This window comes from Spermophilus citellus, assembly GCF_964194105.1.
Source record: "Spermophilus citellus genome assembly, chromosome: 11".
Classification (NCBI taxonomy): domain Eukaryota; kingdom Metazoa; phylum Chordata; class Mammalia; order Rodentia; family Sciuridae; genus Spermophilus; species Spermophilus citellus.
In genome coordinates this window covers 133,575,348-133,583,416 of record NC_138192.1, presented here as the reverse complement: position 1 = coordinate 133,583,416, position 8,069 = coordinate 133,575,348, and the positions used below count along the sequence as shown (strand labels likewise).

The 8,069-nt window shown below is 55.2% G+C and overlaps 1 protein-coding gene across 6 annotated transcripts in view; it reads left to right on the top strand.

Annotated features, from left to right (window-relative positions):
- Nucleotides 1-4,221: 4,221 nt before the first annotated feature.
- COL6A3 (collagen type VI alpha 3 chain) overlaps nucleotides 4,222-8,069 on the top strand; it is a 78,541-nt gene continuing 74,693 nt past the window's right edge. For 2 of the 6 annotated variants that reach the window (XM_081261455.1, XM_081261454.1), the window contains exon 1: nucleotides 4,224-4,507. The gene's annotated coding sequence lies outside the window, so the exon portion shown is untranslated. Of the gene's footprint in view, nucleotides 4,508-8,069 lie in introns of all 6 variants that reach the window. The other 4 variants (XM_081261453.1, XM_081261456.1, XM_081261457.1 and 1 more) reach the window with 4 other exon arrangements.

The following is an 8,069-nucleotide window of genomic DNA, read 5'->3' as shown; positions in this document are numbered from 1 at the left end:
TGTCCCCTGGTCTCCCTCAGTGTCCCGTGATCTCCCTCAGTGTCCCGTGGTCTCCCTCAGTGTCCCGTGGTCTCCCTCAGTGTCCCGTGAGCTCCCTCAGTGTCCCGTGGTCTCCCTCGGTGTCCCGTGGTCTCCCTCGGTGTCCCGTGGTCTCCCTCGGTGTCCCGTGACCTGCCTCGGTGTCCCGTGACCTCCCTCGGTGTCCCGTGACCTCCCTCGGTGTCCCGTGAGCTCCCTCGGTGTCCGGTGATCTCCCTCGGTGTCCCGTCGTCTCCCTCGGTGTCCCGTCGTCTCCCTCGGTGTCCCGTGGTCTCCCTCGGTGTCCCGTGATCTCCCTCGGTGTCCCGTGATCTCCCTCGGTGTCCGGTGATCTCCCTCGGTGTCCCGTCGTCTCCCTCGGTGTCCCGTCGTCTCCCTCGGTGTCCCGTCGTCTCCCTCAGTGTCCCGTGGTCTCCCTCAGTGTCCCGTGATCTCCCTCAGTGTCCGGTGATCTCCCTCAGTGTCCCGTCGTCTCCCTCAGTGTCCCGTGGTCTCCCTCAGTGTCCCGTGGTCTCCCTCAGTGTCCCGTGAGCTCCCTCAGTGTCCCGTGATCTCCCTCAGTGTCCTGTGGAGATCTCCCTCAGTGTCCTGTGATCTCCCTCAGTATCCTGTGACCTCCCTCAGTGTCCCGTGGTGTCCATCAGTGTACCGTGATCTCCCTCAGTGTCCCGTGAGCTCCCTCAGTGTCCCGTGGTCTCCCTCAGTGTCCCGTGATCTCCCTCAGTGTCCCGTGATCTCCCTCAGTGTCCCGTGGTCTCCCTCAGTGTCCCGTGACCTCCCTCAGTGTCCCGTGATCTCCCTCAGTGTCCCGTCGTCTCCCTCAGTGTCCCGTGGTCTCCCTCAGTGTCCTGTGATCTCCCTCAGTGTCCCGTGACCTCCCTCAGTGTCCCGTGGTCTCCCTCAGTGTCCCGTGGTCTCCCTCAGTGTCCCATGGTCTCCCTCAGTGTCCTGTGATCTCCCTCAGTGTCCTGTGGTCTCCCTCAGTGTCCTGTGATCTCCCTCAGTGTCCCGTGGTGTCCCTCAGTGTCCCGTGATCTGCCTCGGTGTCCCGTGACCTCCCTCGGTGTCCCGTGACCTCCCTCGGTGTCCCGTGGTCTCCCTCGGTGTCCCGTGATCTCCCTCAGTGTCCCGTGATCTCCCTCAGTGTCCGGTGATCTCCCTCAGTGTCCCGTCGTCTCCCTCAGTGTCCCGTGATCTCCCTCAGTGTCCCGTGGTCTCCCTCAGTGTCCCGTGATCTCCCTCAGTGTCCCGTGATCTCCCTCAGTGTCCCGTGGTTTCCCTCAGTGTCCCGTGGTCTCCCTCAGTGTCCCGTGATCTCCCTCAGTGTCCCGTGATCTCCCTCAGTGTCCGGTGATCTCCCTCAGTGTCCCGTCGTCTCCCTCAGTGTCCCGTGATCTCCCTCAGTGTCCCGTGATCTCCCTCAGTGTCCCGTGATCTCCCTCAGTGTCCCGTGGTTTCCCTCAGTGTCCCGTGATCTCCCTCAGTGTCCGGTGATCTCCCTCAGTGTCCCGTCGTCTCCCTCAGTGTCCCGTGGTCTCCCTCAGTGTCCCGTGATCTCCCTCAGTGTCCCGTGATCTCCCTCAGTGTCCCGTGATCTCCCTCAGTGTCCGGTGATCTCCCTCAGTGTCCTGTCGTCTCCCTCAGTGTCCTGTGGTCTCCCTCAGTGTCCTGTGATCTCCCTCAGTGTCCGGTGATCTCCCTCAGTGTCCCGTCGTCTCCCTCAGTGTCCCGTGGTCTCCCTCAGTGTCCCGTGGTCTCCCTCAGTGTCCCGTGATCTCCCTCAGTGTCCCGTGATCTCCCTCAGTGTCCTCTGATCTCCCTCAGTGTCCTGTGATCTCCCTCAGTGTCCCGTGACCTCCCTCAGTGTCCCGTGGTCTCCCTCAGTGTCCCGTGGTCTCCCTCGGTGTCCCGTGACCTGCCTCAGTGTCCTGTGGTGTCCCTCAGTGTCCTGTGATCTCCCTCAGTGTCCTGTGGTCTCCCTCAGTGTCCTGTGATCTCCCTCAGTGTCCTGTGATCTCCCTCAGTGTCCCGTGGTGTCCCTCAGTGTCCCGTGAGCTCCCTCAGTGTCCCGTGATCTCCCTCATGTCCCGTCGTCTCCCTCAGTGTCCCGTGGTCTCCCTCAGTGTCCCGTGGTCTCCCTCAGTGTCCCGTGATCTCCCTCAGTGTCCCGTGGTCTCCCTCAGTGTCCCTCAGTGTCCTGTGATCTCCCTCAGTGTCCTGTGGTCTCCCTCAGTGTCCTGTGATCTCCCTCAGTGTCCTGTGATCTCCCTCAGTGTCCCGTCGTCTCCCTCAGTGTCCTGTGATATCCCTCAGTGTCCTGTGGTCTCCCTCAGTGTCCCGTGATCTCCCTCAGTGTCCCGTGGTCTCCCTCAGTGTCCCGTGATCTCCCTCAGTGTCCCGTGAGCTCCCTCAGTGTCCCGTGGTCTCCCTCAGTGTCCCGTCGTCTCCCTCAGTGTCCTGTGATCTCCCTCAGTGTCCTGTGATCTCCCTCAGTGTCCCGTCGTCTCCCTCAGTGTCCCGTGATATCCCTCAGTGTCCCGTGGTCTCCCTCAGTGTCCCGTGGTCTCCCTCAGTGTCCCGTGGTCTCCCTCAGTGTCCCGTGATCTCCCTCAGTGTCCCGTGAGCTCCCTCAGTGTCCCGTGAGCTCCCTCAGTGTCCCGTGATCTCCCTCAGTGTCCTGTGATCTCCCTCAGTGGCCTGTGAGCTCCCTCGGGTGGCCAGGCGCAGACCCAGGGGTTCTTGATGTCTAGGCCAGAGCTGACTTTTGAGATGCCTCCTCCTGGGACGAGGTGGCCAACAGAGCCTGGAAATTTCAGTGAGAATCTCAGATGCTGGTGACTGAATGAGAACACCATAGGAACCAAAGTTCTCGGTAGCACAGGAGCATTCGCCACCAGTTTCCACAGTTTGGATAGGGTGTGGGTTATGGTTATGAATGTTAAGAGCTCAGCTCCTTAGGGCAGGGGGGGCCTGTCTTTAAGTCTTGTTCTCCATAGCTTTCCACCCTTACCCTTTAAGTAACAGTGACTTCCAGGACCATGTCCAGGCGCTCCTGAGGGGCCGTCCCACACCTGCGCGGTGGAGGGAGGACTGGTGGGGGCATTGCTGAGCCCCTTGCAGGGAATGCTGTCCCTCCAGGGTCACAGGCAGTGCGTTTCTATCCCTGGGACCTGGAGGTGGTGGGCAGGGCAACCCCACCATCCAGGTCTCCATTTCCGCTGCCCACCCTGACATCCTCACTGGACAGAGAGCCTCCGGGAAGGAGGGATGACGACTTCTCTCTTCAAACTCGACTTTGGGAGGATTTCAAAAATGTCAAAAACGTCCTTTGGATATTTTAGCGGACTTTTCACGCGGTGAAGTGAGAAGTTTGGGGCTGTCCAAGGCTCTGATCTGAGCTCTGCTGCTAACCCCAGGGACCATGCCGATGTCACTCACCCAGTCTGCAGATGGCTTTTCTCGTCTGTAAAACGGGACCCCAGTTCCACCTATGGAAAAGGCACGTGCCTATCAAGGAGGGTTAGGATTGCTGAGGTTCACGATGTGCTAGCTAGGAGAATGTTGGTCCCTATGGTTTTCTCACTTAATCACCAGTATTTGAAAGGGCTGCCGACATCTATTACTGTGGTCTGAAAGGTAGCAAGCTTTGCAGGAACTCCAGTTGTCCTTCAAGAGCTGCGTTTCCCTGATGTGTGCCCAAGTGAGAACCAGCTCACAGCTTTTTAAAAATGTAGTTTCCTTTTTTGGCAAACAGAGCTTTGGTCAGCAGAAAACTGAGGCCGTTTTAGTCGCCAGTTTTTATATTTGAAAGGGGAGATTATTAGGAGAAGTCTCAATTCAGAAACTTCAAGAAGAAACAGGAGGGTGTGGTGAGGGTGGGGGGTTGCATTTCCTGTTTTCCTTTCAGATGGTGTTGGAAAACATGGCAGGAAAACCATGGAGACCTACGAAAAAATTCCAAAATTCATTCTTTTTGCCACCAGGGGCTGGGCCCAAAAGGTGATGGGTAGAAATGGTCATTTTTTTTTTTTTTAAGAGCTGGGGTTTGCAGGAGTCCAACTAAACGCTTGTCAGGCGAGCGCACCGTTCAGAGGGTGACGTCAGCTCGCAAGAGAGGCCAGAAGCAACAGAGCCTGGAGTCTGGTTTTCATTTACAGTTGGGTCAGTTCTGCAGTGAGGAGGGGGAGAGGAGGGGTCTGGAGGAAGGAGGAGGAGGAGGAGGAGGAGCTGAGGAAGCCTGACTGTACCCCTGGACCCTGTCCAGTGTGGAGCTCAGTCTTCAACCAAAGGCCGTTCAGCTCTCCAGGCTCAGCCTCCACAGGCACCGCCAGGAGAAGCGGCCTCCTCTGCTCCCGGAGCCCCCTCGGGTGGAGAAAGGCCGGGAAGAGGCAGGAGAGCGTGGACTATGCATCTGGCCAGACAGAACTGACTCGGGAAGCACAGGGACGTGTGGCCAGGTTTGCTCAGGGTAAGTGCGATTTCCCTGCATCCACGGGCAAAAGGGAGAAGGCTTTGTAAGCCGGAGGTGGCTGCTTCTCGGTGGTCCGTGGCTGACACTCACTCTGCTCACCCGTGTTCCATACGTGTGTCAGGTCTCTGGAAGATTCCGAAGATCTTTCTTTTTCACTGTGGCCACTGGGTTTTCCTAACGTGGTGAAGGTCGTGGGTTGCCTGGGAGAACACGGTTTCCTTTCCAGCTGGGTGTCTGCAGCTGTCCACGCACCCTGCTTGTCCCTCACAGAGGGCTTCGGCTCATGGTTGATTTGGAGTGCCTCCTCCTTCAAGCCCAGCTGGAATCTGCTTTGTTTGCAGAAGTGTCTTGCTGGGGATCCAGAGCTACCTGTTGAGCAGAGCCATCGGGGTATTTTCTCTGGCTCTCTGAGGAGGACACCAGGTCAGGGTGTGCCCAGCGGACCTTCTGCTCTGGGCCACCATGCAAAGGATCTTTACAAGATTGGGGTGACCCTGATGCCTAGGCTCAGAGCCAGTCCACAGTTCCTCAGCCCCGATCAGGGATTCATCTTTTTAGGAATCTGAAGTTCCTGTTGGAGATTTTGTCCTCTGGGGTTGCTTGAGGGGCTGCTGGGGTCAGAGGAGGAGAAGGAATTTGGTGCCCCGGCAGCAGGCCGAGTGGATAAGGTAGGGCTCCTGGGGCCGAGGCCGCCTGTGTTGTCCAGACTGCGAGGCCAGGGCCAAGCTGGGAGGCCCCAGGGCTATTCCCTGGGTGGGAAGATGCCGGGTGGGGTGACCCTCTTTCATTGAGGATGGCAACTATCCACTGATGGTGGCCAGCCTGTCTGGGGACCCAGTTCAAGCCTCCTATGTTAGAAAATCCACTTCAACGGAGGCAGGGGTGGGGTCACAGAGAGGGCCCTGTGGAGTGTTGGGGTGTGGTCAAGGGAAAACCAGAATTTCACTCTGAAAAATCAGCAAGCTTGGGGGCAGATTCACAGGCTGGCCTGGACCCTAGGAACAAAGTGCTCTGAGTCTGGGGGAGTACCTGCACCCCACACCAACCAGCCTCCCTCCCTAACCACGGTGACACTAATGAGAACCCCAGGGACTCAGAGCCTTAAGGGGGCTCAGGGCACATGTGGATGGACAGTCTCCAACTCCCAGAGGACCTATTCTTAATGCTGCAAAAAGCTGAGCAGAAATGGCTTTGAAATCAAAGTTCTATTGCTCCCAAACACAGTGGTCTTGAAAACGGGTGGGTGGGCTGTTGCTGGTATGATCAGACCTTCCAAGTTCTCTGCTGGGCAGAAGGTAATGGAGAGATCCGAGGCTGGAAGCCTCTGGGGCATCACTCGCTGGCTTTAGAGAAGAGGAGGCAGAGGCTCCTGGATGGTGTGTGGCTCACCCAGAAAGCCCAGCACACGGGTCCCCACCTGGTGTGTGTCGAGATTTGGAAGGCGCCCCGGACTGGTCCCCATGGGAATTCCTCCTGTCAGGTTCTATCAGAAACAGCAGGGACACTGGTTTAGGCTCCCTAAGGGTTTGCCAGCTAAGAGAAGTGCAGTGGACGGCAGAGGGGTGGTGGCCCTGCCTGGACCACCCTGGCCGGTCCTCCTTCAGGCCATCTCTAGGTGTGGAGGCCTTGGAGGCCTGAGTTTGCTCCGTTCTGCGAGGGGCTGACTGCGGGGGTGAAGGCGTGGGCCTCCAGGTGCAGCGCTTCTTTTACGGAAGAGAGACTGTGTCTGGACGTCTTTGTTTAGACAAGGCGTTTTGTGGCTATGTGTCTTTCTCTCTTCCTCACTCATGACAGTGAGCAGCCACTGAGTGGCCTTTGGGTGGGGAGGAGAGCTGGGGGGGTCACCACGCCTGCTTGGGTGCTATCGGTGGCTCTTGGGGATTTTTCCTATCTGGGAATTGGAGGGTGTGGCCAAGACACCATCCTGCGGGGGCAGGGCATGCCGTAGTGAGGAGCCAGGGGCCAGCACCCGCCTGGAGTCTTAATGATACTTTTGAGAGGAGGAAGTACCTGAGTAGGAGCTGGCCTTACTTCTACATTTTGCTTTATTCCCATGCATCTCCCTGACTTATGCTCTGTGCCTTTTTTTTTAGTTCTGATGTTAGAACTTAATAATCACTTATGGTAAAGCAGGAAGAAGGTCCTCTGCTCTTTTGCCTAGTGATCATTGATTTCGGTTCAGACAAATCATCTTGATCTTGGTTCTGGTTGTGGAGCTTAGAGCCAGTTTGAAATGAGATTTCCTTCATCTCTGGAAGCTGGTGGAGGGCTTTTGCCACGGGGCCTTGGCTCGTTTCCTTGTCACTTCTGAGCGTTTAGTCACGGGGTGAAGTGCAGCTGTAATAGTGGACTGTGCCCCCCCCCCACCCAGTTTTGTTGTGAAATTCCACATTTACGATTTAAAATGCTCCAGCAAGTCATGGATTCTGTTGTATGAGACTTTCTTGCAGGCATACTAACAACTTCCGTAATAATTTTACTCGAAAATTAGTTGTCACTTCTTTGTAGAAGAAGCTGGAATGTGGTATCTCCTGGGGAAGAATGGCAGGTGGTGTCCCTGTCTGAACGGGACATTGTGTCCCAGGCGGGCTTTCCCGTACTGACCTTTGGGGGAGCGAACTTTACACAGTGTCCTGTCTGTGGAAAGCAGGCAGTAAAAACACACCGCTGTGGCACAAATAGTTGATGATTTGGGGAGTGACCTGACATTTAGAAATTCTATTATTAGCTAAGGAAATCAAAGCCCTAAAAGATTCAAATTTTAAAGCAAGGGAGCTTCACAAGGTTTCCATCAATTTGGACAGCTGTACACTAAAGGAAGGTTATTTCTATTCCCTGGTTTGTAGATGAAGTTTTCCTCTTTCCACTGTAAAAATCCTAAGAGACAAATGACGTGCTTGCCCCTTCGAGCCCATAGTAATTAATTGCTTATTCTGAGAGGGGACAAAAATTTTGTAAAGAGGAATTCATTATGTTGTTGTTTTTTAATGTGATTTGCAAAACATGCTGGTCTCACAGTCTGTTCTTGGGAGAAGATGAAGTTTTCAGTAGGCACAGGGACAGCAGGGCCTGAAGGTGTAGTTTGATATCTTTCCTCTAGAGGGCGGTGCACTCCTCTACAGGCCAGAAAAATCTGCTGGCGTATGGCGTTTCTTAGGGTGGGGTTGTGCAGGGAGTCAGTTGATTCACACCCCTGCAGAGCTGTGGACAAGTTTAGGAAAGGCATAGAACCTGTTTCAATATGTTATTACTGTTATCAATGTGACTGTTCATACTATCTGAGGTGGACATAAGTTTAGAATTTTACTTTTCATCTATGCACACGTGTGAATGTGTTGCGGTGAAATGGCCTTGGAGGGAGGTGCTCTGTGCTCAGAAGCCACTGTGCATTGAGCAAAGGAGAGCTTTTGAAGGAAGAATTTCACTCGTATCTCATTACAGAAGTTTAAGTGAATGCAGGTGCTTGGGAACCAAAGTGTATTTGCATATTCACGTCAGATTCTGTTCCCACGTAGAGCTATTACAAAGTTTAACACTAAAAGAGAGATTTAAATTAGCC